Consider the following 9,753-nt stretch of genomic DNA (forward strand, 5'->3'; position numbering starts at 1 on the left):
AATAAGCCCATCCAAACGGGTTCTAATACTACCTTAAGGTGAGAAACGTTCGAGAACTTTCCTTAAGGATGAATACTTTGGTTAAGGTGTCTATCCTCCTAACACAGCCCTTGATGATTAGAAAATTAATACTTAACCTGAATAAATATAAATTTTGTGATGTTGCAGAATATCGTGGGTAACTAGCACACAATCACACGCAAAGCAAATAGAGAAGAAAAATCAACACAAGGATTTAACGAGGTTCGGCTAAGCCTAATCCTCGGAGCAAAAGCAGAGAGAGTTTTTCACTATGAATGAGAAGAAAAGCAAAATACCATCTTTAGAATCCCCAACTACAACCCCTATATAGAGATCCCAAAAGGTCCCAAACCTATAAGAGAAAGGTTTTCCAATTTGACAAGGACTATAGGTTTTCCTTTCCCAAATCTATTAGGACAATGGGTTTTCCTAAACCTATAGGGATTATGGGTTTCCTAAAAATACAAGGAAATAATTCAAGCCACAAATAACAAAGCTTCCCCTTGGCTTGAATTCTTTTCATCAACAGGAACAACATCTCTCTACCTTGCCCTCAGCCCTCGCAAGGGCTCTATCCATTGCCGCACACATCAACCAAGTCTAGGCAACGCCCAAACTTGTTAAGAGACTCAATCTCTTTAGCCATAGCACTAATCCGTCGATCTGGCTCTATACTCTAAATAGCTTCTGAGTAGCTATAAAACTCAAATACATCAACGGTCTCTGCAACTGCAAAAGCAAATCCCACTGGATTCGTATATCCAAGAAGATTCCGTCTGCCTCTCAACCATCGTCTTCCGTTTAACAAATGTCGGAAATGCCTCATCTTTTGTTCTCAAAAAATACACCCACACCATCCTTGAGTAATCATCAATGAAAGTCATAAAATACCTGGCACCACTCTTGGAGGGAACTCTGTTTGGACCCCACAAGTCAGAGTGTATATAATCTAACTTTTCTCTGGTCTTGTGCTCGGCCTTCTTGCTGAACTTTACCCTTGTCTGTTTACCAAACACACAATGCCCACAAAAATTCAAAACTTGATTTTTGTACCCATTCAGCAAATTCTTCTTACTCAACAAAGACAATCCATTATCACTCATATGGCCAAGTCGTAAGTGCCGCAACTAAGACTGATTCGGATCACTTTTCCCAGAAGCTACAGCAGCTTCCCCTTCAAGTACACTAGCCTGAAGATGATACAATTTAGAATGTAGTTTAACCTTCATGAGTACCATGGAGCCTTTACACACTTTAAGTATTCCATTCTCGGAGTGAAATTTATACCCTTGGTCAAACAAAGTCGAAAGAGAAATCAAATTTCTCTTTATCCGAGGAACATGCCAACACTCAATGTTTCTGATTATTCCGTCGAACATTCTCAATTTGATGCTACCAACCCCCTCTACTGGTAATGGATTATCATCTCTCATATAGACAGTCCCTCTCATTTTGTTTACCTTGAAAATGGCAATAACTATTGAATTTGATTTTGTGATTCTAAAAATATGTGATCTATTTTTATTCTAGCTGTTAGGCAATGGATGCTAAGTTAAGGATTGGAAATTAAGATGATAGCTTGTAGATAGCTTAATAAACGAACCTAAATGGCTAGGAATCGAGCCCTCGAGCTTGCATATACAGGGCCCCGAGGTCGAATTTGATATCCGGTTAAGGGTAGCCGATGAAGGATTAACAGTTATTAGGGCTGTGGTTACGGCTCTTTATGACCAATAACAAGCAATGTCAGCGGTAGGTAACTTTCTGTATGTGTTCCAGAGCATTGAAGAACAATTAATGAGATATAATAAATGTAAATAAAGCAATAAATGTAAGCAATAGAGCCAAGTAGAGAGTATGTTTGAGTTAGAGAGCAGAAAGAATGTTCTTCTATTGAATGAAGTATCTTGTCCTCTTTACAAAATGATAAGGAACCCCTTTATAGATCAGGGGAATCCTAGCATGGTACAAGTGCATTTATTACAAAGATATGAGTTTGATACAGCTATTTAATGCCTTGGTACGGGCGCACATCACCCTATCAACTTCCATCAAGTGCCTAGGGAACTCCCCATTTTTCTGTTGCAGCCATCGATCTACATTGTCTCTGAACCGAGCATTTTGGAAACTCTATGAGATCGCACCTCGAGCCCTGCCTCGGGCTTTAGGAGGCGCATCTTTGGAGTCCCGAAATGACCATAAAATCGGTCCCTCGAATTTTACCGCATACAGATAGTCCTTGCGTTTCCTAGAGTAAGATGATAGGAAATGGTTTTGAACTCTTACACTCATCATGACGTCAGCCTGTCAGGGCATTAAATGCCATAACCCAACAGCCACGCAAGTGTCACTGTCAACACGACTATCGAGAAGCCCACGAACCGTTATTGGTTCGGTTTTTCCGCTGCCCATACGACTTCTATAAATACCCCAATTGCTTGGCGACTCACACTTATGTGATTCCTTCAAGCTTTTAGAGCCAAATCCATCTTTCTCTACGCCCCCTTTCTTTTGTTCTTGGTTTCCTGCTTTCCTTCTCGAGAAAAAGAAAACTTTTAGTTACCATGGCCAGAACCTCCAAGACAGTGCCTCGGAAAGATGAAGTTGCCTCTTCATCTCGAACATCCAAGGATAAATCCAAGGGTAAGCCCAAAGTGGCTCTTACCGTCGAACAGTGTACACCCACCTAGTTCGATAGTACGAAGGATTTTTCCATCGAGAGGCCTTCATCTACGCTGGGTTGATGCGAACATGTGTCCCGGTTCATTAGCGTTGCGAAGGATATAGGCAAAGTGCGGGCATACTGCCAATGGGAGGAGAAAGTGCTGGTTGAGATCCCCAGCTCTAATGAGAGCATAACGGACGATAAGGCCGGTTTTCTTTATGTATACACATACATGTTCACCTTGGGACCTATCGACTCCTCGAACCCTTCTTCTTCGGCTATAGACCTGGTCATTCTCGACTTCTGTTGTAAATACCGGGTGAGACTTGGCCAAATTTATCCCTCTTTCTGGAGGATAGTTTACATGCTTCGCTACTTTTCCAGCAAGGTCCAGGGTGCGACTTTTACCCTTGATCATCTGATCAGGCTGTACATCCCCCGTCTTTTTCAAGGCTTGATCAAGCTTCACCCTCGATCTTCGAAACCCTTTTTCTCGAGTATCGATGAGCATAAGGATCAGGGGTGGATGAGCCGGTTTTTCTGAGTAAGGGCCTCAGACATTATTCCGGCCGAAAGCATGCCGTTCCCGGAGGAGTGGAACATGAAGTGTAAGTGCTTCTTCTTTGAATATGCTTTATTGTCTTCTTACTTTCTTCTTAAAAAACTAACTTTCCCTTTGCTCACGCAGCCGCCCTTTGATATCCCAAATTTGTTCCGGACCAGTTGGGGTGGATTAGGGGATTAAATACCTCATTCCCCTATCTCGAGCGTTCTTGGCCTGAGTTGGCTAAAACCTGGTGGGTGGCCAAGAATAATGGTAAGCTCCTTCTTGCCGCCTCTATCATGTTTTCATTTTTCTTCCCCATAATATCCTCCATGCCGATAAGTGTTGATTACTATGCTTGTGCAGGCCTTGGTGATGAGATCGCCATCTGCCGGCGGGGAGGGTCCTCTAAGCCCGATAAGGGTAAGAAGAGAAAAAAGGACACGGCTGCCGAATCCCCTGTATCAAAAAAGCCCAAGTCCTGTAGGCCTCGAGCTGAGGCTGAGGTCTCGTCTTCAGCTTCCGAGGCAAGTTCTGATGACGAGGATGAGGATGAGGATGACGATAATAACCCTTTGGTACAAAGGAAGAGGTCGGGCATGGGTGTCCCCCAAGTGTATGTGTCGAGGGCTGCTAGGTCGGGAACGGCTGATTCGGCTCCAGCCCATGCTTCGGAGGACCTCGAGGAGGGTACGTATATGGTCCCTGAGTCCTCGACCGGACACGGCACGGTCCCTGTCGAGGAACTCGCTACGGTCGACTCCAAAGGGCCCGAGCCTGGAGCTTTTCGGGATAGGGCTTGTCCTTCGGGTCCGTTGACGTTTTGGGGGGCCTTAATTCAGGTCCCCGATTCTCACCCGGAGAGTTCAGGGACGCGCATGACCTGAACATCGCCAAAGCGGGAGGCTCTCACAAGGGGGAAGTTGAGCTCGAAAACTTCCTCGACAGAGTTAGCGAGAATATTAGTCTTGACGCTCCCGATGCCATCGAGGAAGCGGAGGGGTGCCTGCGGCAGGTAATACCTTGACATATTTTGGTGCTTTCAAGTATTTTTCTTTGTTTCTCTGACTTCTTTGTTTCGTTGTAGGCTAAAAAGTTGTACGACCATGCCGTCTCCAAGCTGCGAGATGAGCTTATAGGTCGTAAGAAGGAAGTCGAGGGTCTTGCCTCGAGTTTAAAGGAGTCGGAGACCCGTTTCGCCCAAAAGGAGGAGGAGTTGAGTATGCTCCAAACAAGGTTGGAAGAAACGAGCCGAGACAAAGACAACCTTGTTGAGCAGGTAGTACTGTATTTTACGAACCTGCCTTTTATTTTGATTTGATACTTATCAATTTGTTTCACCTTTATAGGTTGGGCAAAAGAACGCTCTCGTGGGGCATCTTTAGGAGGAGATAGTTGTCAAGGACGCGAAGGTCCTCGACCTGAGGAGGCAGAACGGGGTTGTGGCCTCGGAGAGGGACTTTCTGCAGACGAAGCTGACGTCATCTCGAGAACTCTTGAAGAGTGCCAAGGAGGAGATTGTTGCGCTGTCGTCGGCTAGGTTAGTGGCAGAGGAAAAGGCGTCTTCGTATAAGAAAGATGCCGCTACCGGGAATAAAAAGGCTCGAGACATACTAACGGGGGTCGAGCAGAATCTGACTCAAGCTATTGCTCGTGCTCGTGTGCAAGCACGGAAGCAGGCTTTTGAGGAAGCGAGTGGCAAGGGCGTCGATTTCTCAGCCAAGATTGAGGAGGCCCGAATCATGGAGGAAGAGACTGCCTATTCGGATGCTGCGAACGAGGGTTCCGATGATGATTCCGGGGGTGAAGAGTAGATTTAGGTCGTCCCTTTCCCTTTTTGTACCAGGGTTTCTTAGGGAAAGACTTTGTAAATGCTCCCCCGTTGTACATGTATTTTTGGTAATACAATGTTTTTTCTTTCCGCTTCGAGTTTTTGAGCTCTATGTTTTATTGATTTTGTCTTCAAATTCTGATTGTTGGTTCTTCCGAACATATTCTCGGGGCAGTTAAGGCCTTTGAGATCGGGTACCATCTCAAAATAGGGCCGAGAGTTTTTATAGGATCGATGCCCTGCAAATATCGAAAACCCTCGGGGTCGAATGACTCCCGAGTGTTGGTGCGACGGCATCACCGAAGCGATATGACTGCGAAATGACCAAGGTGGTCCCACCGGTGCATTCCCCAAGAAAATGGTACTAACATGGTCAGATTTCATTGGTCCTTAGGGCAGGCGAACGGTCGCCACCTGCTCTATATATGTACTTGCCTTCCCTTCTTTTGAAAATACTGTTGTACTAGGTGGCAATCTTTTTTATAGGGTTTCTCCTCCATGCACCAAGTTTCCTTCAACTCAAAGCTTTCGCATGTGTCTTTTGTTTCCCCTCTCTTTGTTTCACCGCAATCATGGCTGTTAAGCCCAAATCCACTTGCCAAGGAGAGGAGGAATTTGTTCTAACTTCGCATTCGGTCGGTGGCACACCGCCGGCGTCCGGCGAGCGAAGGTCGAGATGCTTCGTCTCAAAGAGGGATTTTACGTTAGCGAAACCTCTCAATGTTCCGGGCGGCCGGGAGCATGCATCGAGGTATATCTCTTCGATAGGGGAGGAGCATCTCGAGACAGTTAGAAAAGAATGCGGATGGGGAGAAGAAATGGTGCTGCAGGTACCTTCATCGGAGGAGAGCGTCACGGCTGATGTTGAGGGGTTTTTGAACGTATATACGTACCCCTTTACATTGGGACCTCTCGATAGGGTCGTGCTCGAGTTTTGTAGGAGGTATCAGGTTACCTTGGCTCAGGCTCACCCGTCCTTTTGGAAGATAGTGCTGATGATAAGGTATTTTGCAGACAAGGCCGGGCTTGAGTTCACCCTTAGTCATCTCATCAGGTTATACCGGCCTTTACATTACCGAGGCTTGATTACTCTACGGCGTCGGTCCACTCGGCCCCTTACCGTTAGTGATGAAGAAGACGAGGACCGAAGGTGTATGAGTCGATTTGTTCGAGTACGAATAGTCGATGTTATCCCCGGAGAGTTTCTGCCATTTCCTGAGAAATGGAATTTCGCACGTAAGTGGTACACTTGCGCTTTTACTGTTTTCGTCCATAATGGAGGTGAGCTTTGTGAAGATATTCTCCCTTTTTGCCTTTTGTAGCGATCCCCTGGCTGCCGAACGAGGTTCCCGATCTGGCAGAATGGTCTCGTAAGCTGGCAGCTTGCTTGATTTACGATAAGTGCAAATGGCGAGACATGTCCAAGGAGAGATGGGAGGCCAAACATCATGGTAGGTGCATAGTGGCTTGTTTTCTTAGAAAGGTACTTTCTTTGTAGCGCACTAACTCTGCCAACGCAGGTGTTGGAGAATTTTCCGAGATGAGGTCGTGTCCCCTTGGGGAGGAGGAAGAGAGATTGCCAACCTCGGGTTCGAGGATCGATAATAAACGGAAAGAATCTTCGAGTTGTGAGGATGCTCGCAGCGGGGCGAGTCCTGTTCTGAGGTCCAAAAGAGACGAGTCGGCCGAGCTCCGGCCTCTGAGGCCTCTATTCTTGAAAAATCAGTTCCAACCTTGCCACCGCCTCCCGTTCCCATCGAAGGTACTTCGAGGGACAAGGGTCATCCGCCGCCTCCCTCTTCTCCTACCGAAGGCACTTCGGGGGAAACTCAGCCATCAGATGTATGCTCGACTTTTGGTGAGGCTCAATGGCTTAGCTTCATGGTGAGCTTTGGTAGTCGGTATAGGCTTCTTTTAGTTTTGTGTCTTCCTTTTCTTATTGAGCTTTCCTTTTGCAGGCCTTTGACAAGCTTAAGTCCGAGCTGCTTCGCTGTGAGGCGAGGCTGCGGAAAGTTTTAGATGGGGAGAAATCCCTTAGGCTTCTTTGCACGAAAAAGGAAGATGAGCTGGTATTCCTGCGGTATGAGGCAGATCGAAGTCAGAACTACGAGGACTATCTCGAAAGACAGGTAACCTTTGTTTTGAGCCGATGCAAGCTCCTCCTTCTGCTTTCGTAGGCTAATATTTTCCTTTTTCAGCTGCAGAGAAAAATAGAGGACCTGAAACGACTTTGGGGCGAACTTGGCCAGGTTAAGCGTGAGCGTAACGAGCTAGAAGCCCAGGTTGAGGCCCAGAGGGATGCCTTGGCCAAGGTCTCCGCCCTTGAAGTGCAGTTCCTGAACATTCGCGCGAATAGTCCGGTCCGAACGAGCATGATTGCGAGGCTCGAATCTGAAATTTTAAGGATGAAGTCAGAGTTCGTAGATGCTCGGACTGAAGCCGAGGTGATCCGATCCAAGGGCGATAAGAAAGTGGTCGTCTTTTTGCAAGACGCCATCGACGCCCGAGCTGAGCTGAGAAGAGCTTTCGACCGGGAGAGTAGGAGCAAAGAGTATGTCAGATGTAAATCTCGGAGGGAAACCCTCGAGGAGATAAACGCCAGGGGCTTTGATCTCTCGGAACAGATAGAGCAGGCAAAGGTAGATGAGTCTGACGCTAAGTTCCTTTTGTCTGATGCCGAAGATAGCGAGGAAGAGGTAGCGTTCCTTTTGTCTGATGCCGAAGATAGCGAGGAAGAGGCTGATGTGCCATAGTTCCCGAGGGGGATGTAGATTGGACTTTTCTTTTCTAATTTTGTAGATAGTGCCAACATTGTAAATGGAGCTTTGTATTTTTTCATACATGTGCATAAAAGGAAACCCTGTGGGCTTTATTTTTCATGCACTTCCTTTTTGCTTCAATGTTTGTCAGTTGTTTGGCCGGATGAACTGGTTTTTGAATAGAAGGGGGTCCTTAGTTCTATAATATGGCCTTGAGGCTCGTTTGGCTGACCCGTAGACTCTTATGCGTTGGGGTCAGTACGACCTTTCGTATGGGCTGGTGATAGTGGCTCTTATGCATTGGGGTCGGTGTGACCTTTTAGTATAAGCCGGCGTTTAAGCTCTTATGCTTTTGCTCTTAGGAATATTCAGTTAACTGTTTCGGATTCAGTCTCCGAGTCGATTTTCAACTCGAGCTTATTGACCCTTCAGTTTTTGAATTTAGAGCTGGCCCTTAGGCTCTTATGCGTTAGGTCGGTATGACCTTTTTAGGGGTCTGATAAGTTCGATATATAGCCTTAACTTTAAGATTGGAATTATGCCTTTTGTAAGGTCTTATAAATTTTTACATGCCTTTGAGGTCTTAGAGTTTTAGTTACTTGGTACAAGTATGGTTCATGCCTTGCTTGAGGTCTTACAGATTTGATGTTGCCTTATGAAGGTCTTATAGATTTGATATTGCCTTACGAAGGTCTTATAGATTTGATATTGCCTTATGAAGGTCTTATAGTTTTGATATTGCCTTATGAAGGTATTATAGATTTGATATTGCCTAATGAAGGTCTTATGCGCTCGAGGTTGCCCGCATGGGGCCATACAGCCTCGGGTTTTGATAGATCGATGGGGTGGCAGTTGGCGGCAGTCCCTAAGTCATCGAAAGCTTCTCGGCTCGGGGGCCATTCCTTGTAAACTTGGTATTTCCTCGTTGAGGGCTTACGAGTTTGAAGTTTCCCACCGGAGGTCATGTGGCCTTGAGTTTTCGATGCCATTCCCTGAGTGCTCGGGATGTTTTTCGGCTTCTGGAGCCGTTTTTGTGATCTTAAAGTTGCCTCGTTAAGGGCTTAGCTTCGAGTTTTTGATGCTAGTCCCCGAGTGTTCGGGACATTTTTTGGCTCTGGAGCCGTTTTTGTAAAAAATACTGAGCTTCTTTGAATGCGAAATGCTTTGATGGAAGGGAAAGTATTCTTTGATTGCTTGGTACAAGTATACACGTTTTTGCTGACAAGGGCCCGATTATTCTATATGGACACGGTTCGTTCGACCGTTTGGTCTGGTACATCGTTTTCCTATCGAGACCCCGTTCGGAACATCTTGGCTTCTCCGAGGAGGTGACCTTCCGGGGGGATGCCCCTCAATATTCGAGGTTGATTGAAGATAAACCTTGAATACTTGTTGAGCCTTCCTTAGGTAGCATATAGATGTTGCCTCATTAAAAACCTTGTCGGTAAAACCCCTTCTTGGGATAAAACCCAATCGAAGGAAAAAACTGCAACGCATGCTTTCGAAACCTAAGGCCTTCAGGTTGGAAAGCGCTTCGGCAGCATCGATCGAGTGCCTGCATACACGATTAGAGCAAAATCTGAACGAAAAAGGGAGATGATCATACCTTAGTGTCGGCGATGCCTCGCATCTTAATATGCTTCGGTTATTTGCTTTGAGGACGGGGTACGATCCGTTGCTTGTTTTAGTCGGATGTAACCAAAAATATAGCTCGTTATTGCTATTTTACCATTTGCTTATCCTTTGGCTCCTTCGGCGGTTGAAGTATTGGTATCAGTGTAACATCGTGCATCGCAAACATCTCTTTTGATGCATGCTGTTCTCCGTAGATGGTTTTTATCCCGTCTTTTGTCGGGAACTTCATCATTTGATGGAGAGTGGACGGTACTGTGGACGGTACTGCCCTCATGCAGTGTATCCATAGCCTTCCGAG

This window comes from Nicotiana attenuata, chromosome 2, assembly GCF_001879085.1.
Source record: "Nicotiana attenuata strain UT chromosome 2, NIATTr2, whole genome shotgun sequence".
In the NCBI taxonomy this organism is placed as follows: domain Eukaryota; kingdom Viridiplantae; phylum Streptophyta; class Magnoliopsida; order Solanales; family Solanaceae; genus Nicotiana; species Nicotiana attenuata.